General features: G+C 42.7%; 1 protein-coding gene across 1 annotated transcript in view; it reads left to right on the top strand.

Moving 5' to 3' along the window:
* Nucleotides 1–5,000, top strand: part of LOC307258611 (SH3 domain-binding protein 4) — a 71,854-nt gene that overhangs the window by 6,520 nt on the left and 60,334 nt on the right. The gene's annotated exons all lie outside the window — the stretch shown is intronic.

Here is a 5,000-nt window from a genome sequence, read left to right as displayed (position 1 = left end):
ACATCGACGAAGCCTCCATATGAAAACAAACGGGGATGCGACGGATGTAAAAGCAAGAGGCAAGATCAAGGAGCCATGTTAGGATGAAATAAGAGAGTAAAAGTATGTCCCAATAGTATGCCTACTGCATCCTAACTAGATTCTTTTTATCGTCGGATGTAGTATGTAGAATAGAAAAAAGAAAGAGTATGAGATTCGGAACGCAACCATGATTTAGGCAATTATGTTATGAGGCTAATGATACGATACATGTACTGATGTTTAAAGCTAAAGTGCGTAACTTATGTCGTCGCCATTGAGGAATTCTGAGTCATTACAACAACACTGTCTGTCGGTGCATCGCCATCTACATGAGGTAAAGCCTTCAGTGGTCGCGCATGGATTTTATACCTTCTGCTGTACGTCCAGGTTTTTCTTTCTTAGCAGTAGAATCAACAACTGAAACATTTCTTGGGCTCTTCTTGGGGATTTTTCTGAGCTCCTGCACCAGTGTCGGGGGGGTGGGGTGGGGGGACACCAGTTTGTAAACGCTGCCATACTGAGAAATACAGAGAGAGTTTTGTGGAGCTGATAATAGGCTTAATCAACTTTGTGTCAACTCGTTTGGCGATGATGGCTTGAAAGTAACGGACATTCATTTATATGGAAAAGTTACGCAATATCAATCACAACCTGATATATCCAAGTTATTAATCATGAGCCGTCATATTTTTTTCGTATTTTAATTTAACGGAAGGCGTAGTTCTCGATTCCAATTTCATAATTAGTTTTTCTTTGCCTCAAACATACAAGAAAAATAAGAAAACAGAAGCTTTGAAAATCAAATATATTTACTGTAAAGATCTTGTCTGTCTGTCTGTCTGTCTGTCTGTGTGTGTCTGTGTGTGTCTGTCTGTCTGTGTGTCTGTCTGTGTGTCTGTCTGTCTGTCTGTCTGTCTGTCTGTGTGTGTGCCTCTCTCTGTCTGTCTCTCTCTTTCTGTCTCTGTCCGTGTGTGTGTGTGTGTGTGTGTGTGTGTGTGTGTGTGTGTGTGTGTGTCTGTGGAATGCAATAATACCAGAGAGTATCATTTAGAATATGGAATTACACTGCAGCTGAAAAGTCCTTGCACAACAACAGCGGCTATGAAGGTAATAGAAGAGAAAATAATATGATATTAAACCTGCAGTGTGTAGAATTTTGGGTTTTATTTCCTAGCAGATTTTGTAGAAAGTAATTATAATATCCATAAGTACGTTTAATTTAGTGCATAATAGCTGAATTTTTTTTTTTAGATTTTTTTTTCCCCCTTAGAAAGGGTCTCATATACGTCCATATTTCTGCATATCTTGGACCAAGGCCTAGTGCCGCCATTTTGAAAGTGTCATAGTTGGAATGTCATCAGGTGCATTGTTTAAAATTTAGAATTGTTCTTGTCCTTGAAGACCACTGTAGCTTCTGTTATTATTCAAAAGGGTTGGGGTTACCCAGGGAGCGTTGCATTCTAGAACTTTCTAGAACTTTCTTGATGATGTCATATTACACACTGCACCTTTAAAAGTCAAATGTCCCCTTATGTTTCTAAGAAGTTTGTTATGTTAAGCATATTGTCAAATGCCTCTGTGATGTGCTTTAATGTGAAATACACTGTAGGGAACACTGTCTCCCCATTTCAACTCTGTACTATCTAATAAAGCTTGAAAATGCCAAAAAACTATCTAAAGAAGAAAGAAAATTCAGCACATTCTTTAATGACGGGGTGAAATGAACGATTCTGCACACACACACACACACACACACACACACACACACACACACACACACACACACACACACACACACACACACACACACACACACACACACACACACACACACACAGTATTTATGTCTCCTGGCCTGGTCCTCAGACACTTGTCAGACGTTCTTTAATAACCGCTCTGATCCGCCAACAACACTGTTACAGCTGATTGCTGATGTAGATTTCATTAACCTTAGGAACCTTCTGTGTGTGTGTGTGTGTGTGTGTGTGTGTGTGTGTGTGTGTGTGTGTGTGTTAAAGGTGCAGTGTGGAATATTTTGTGGCATCTAGTGGTGAAATTGTAGATGTCAACGCTCCCTTGCTAACCCCTTAGAATTTACAGAAGCTACGGTGGCCTTCAAGGACAAGAAGCTATAGTTGCTAAAGATGGCATCATCCACCACTGCCTCAAGTCTTTCCACAATATCAAGTGATGAGGTGAAGATGTATTTAGTTATTTATTCTATAGTACTTCTTCTTCTTCTTCTTCTTGGTCTTCCAACAGGTGCATTTCCCCAGGACGCCCACTATATATAAAAACCTGTAAGGCCTTCAGTTAAGTTTGTCCGTTCTGTGCTACTGTAGAAACATGGCGGTGCAACATGGCGGCCTCAGCGCCCCGCTCCTATGTAGATATAAAAGGCTCATTCTAAGGTCATGAAATTCAAGCGATTATACAATAATTAAAATATCCCCATTAATATTATATTATATTTCTACCAAGTCTGTTATGAACAAAAAGGCCAATAAATGCTACACACTGTCGCTTTAATGAGTCTTGCCTGTGGAAAACAGTTGAACAGTTTCAGATTGTTTTTACTTATGTCTTAGAAAAATCCTACCTCATCCCTTCGTTTGGTTACACAGCTAGAAGCTAGACCTGAATGGACTTCATTGTTTGAGTGAATGCATGTGATTCAAGATAAGCCACCCCTCAACCCCCCCAGACACATACAAACACACACACACACACACACACACACACACACACACACACACACACACACACACACACACACACACACACACACTTTCCTTGAGGGGTGAACGTGCATCTTGTGGTGTTGTGCTCACACAGATTACAGCATGAGTTATGACAACGAAGGCTTGGCATCAGACTGGCAGCTGGTACCCCCCAAACACACACACACACACACACACACACACACACACACACACACACACACACACACACACACACACACACACACACACACACACACACACGCAAACACAGAAACACACACACACACACACACACACACACACACACACACACACACACACACACGCAAACACAGAAACACACACACACACACACACACACACCTACACACACTGTCACACAAGCACACACACACACACACACACACACACACACACAGAACCACACTCTGTCATACACACACACACACACACACACACAGAAACACACACACACACTCACACACTCTCTCTCTCTCTGTCACACACAGACACACTCTGTCACACAAGCACACACACACACACACACACACACACACACACACACACACAGAACCACACACACACACACACACACTCTCTCTCTCTGTCACACACACACACTCTCTGTCACACACACACACACACACACACACACACACAGCCAGCTTTACGTGGCGGGGACTGAGGCCAGCCATTATTACACCAGGCGTGAGTCATGCTCTGCAGTAGCCTCGGTCGAGTGTCACTCAGGGATATGTCACAGTGAGGACAGTTTATCTCACGTTCATCTCTTAGCTGCACATTGTTTCTCTCCTGTGCTCTGAGCTAACGTCATGTGGTTAGTGGAAGGCAGCCCCTGATTGGTTCATGTAGTCTTGTGGGCTTTTTTAGATTTTTCCCATTAAACCTGCAGTGTGTAGAATTTTAGGTTTTTATTTCCTAGCAGATTTTGTAGAAAGTAATTATAATATCCATAAGTACATTTAATTTAGTGCATAATAGCTGAAATTTGTTTTTTTAATTATTTATTTTTTCCCTTAGAAAGGGTCTCATATATGTCCATATTTCTGCAAATCATGGACCAAGGCCTAGTGCCGCCATCTCGAAAGTGTCATAGTTGGAATGTCATCAGGTGCATTGTTTAAAATTTAGAATTGTTCTTGTCCTTGAAGGCCACTGTAGCTTCTGTTATTATTCTAAAGGGTTGGGGTTACCTAGGGAGCGTTGCATTCTAGAACTTTGTAGAACTTTCTTGATGATGTCATATTACACACTGCACCTTTAAGATAACATTGTGACAAACAACCCCAAAGTGTGTGACAACTTTCCCCGTGATGGGGTTGGTTCTCACAATGTGTTAAGAGTGTCTTTGATGATTAATTTCTTCTTTATTACAACGCGTTGGAAACTTGAGAGGGATACACATTTCAAGCCAACACCTTAAGCTTCAATTTAATGTAGGAATGACTATTGAAAGATGTTTTGGTGATGAGCAATTCACACTATAGAGTAAAAACTGTGCCTACCAACCCCGTTCTCCCCTATTTTACTAATTAGATTTGTATTTGATGAACAGAACGTATGCCTTACAGCTTACTACCTAAATATGCACCAAATGGTTTTATAACGTCTATTAAAAAAATGCAAAAGACCAAAATGTGGCCGGTGGCTAAAGCCCGTATCTCACTGGGCTGCGACTGTTTGCGACAAGTTGGAGACTGCATTCGCGAGGGAGTCTCTAAACTGTCTCCAAACGTTCGCGGGGGTTTTCTCAATTTCCTCGCATGAGTCGCAGAGCCGCGCAGTCCTGTCGCTTGAATTTTGAACATGTTCAAAAAAAGTGTGTCTCCAACTTGTCGCACACTGTCGCAGCCCAGTGAGATAGGGGCTTTAGTTATGTAACACTGACTGATGTAACCGTGGCAACCTCTACCTGTCTGTCATCAGAGGAAGTTTGTATTTTTTTATTGGATAGTACAGAGTTGATATGGGGAGACAGAGAGAGAGAGAGAGAGAGAGAGGGGGGGGGAGACAGAGAGAGAGAGGGGGGGGACAGAGAGAGAGAGGGGGGAGAGGGGGAGACAGAGAGGGAGAGCGAGAGCGAGAGAGAGGGGGGGGAGACAGAGAGAGAGATGGGGGAGACAGAGAGAGAGAGAGAGACAGAGAGGGGGGAGACAGAGAGAGAGAGAGACAGAGAGAGGGGGGGAGACAGAGAGAGAGAGGGGGGAGAGGGGGAGACAGAGAGGGAGAGCGAGA

The sequence above is a fragment of the Ammodytes marinus genome (assembly GCF_949987685.1).
Source record: "Ammodytes marinus genome assembly, chromosome: 12".
In the NCBI taxonomy this organism is placed as follows: domain Eukaryota; kingdom Metazoa; phylum Chordata; class Actinopteri; order Uranoscopiformes; family Ammodytidae; genus Ammodytes; species Ammodytes marinus.
The sequence above is the reverse complement of the archived record's forward strand: the minus strand, read 5'-3'. Positions and strand labels throughout refer to the sequence as shown.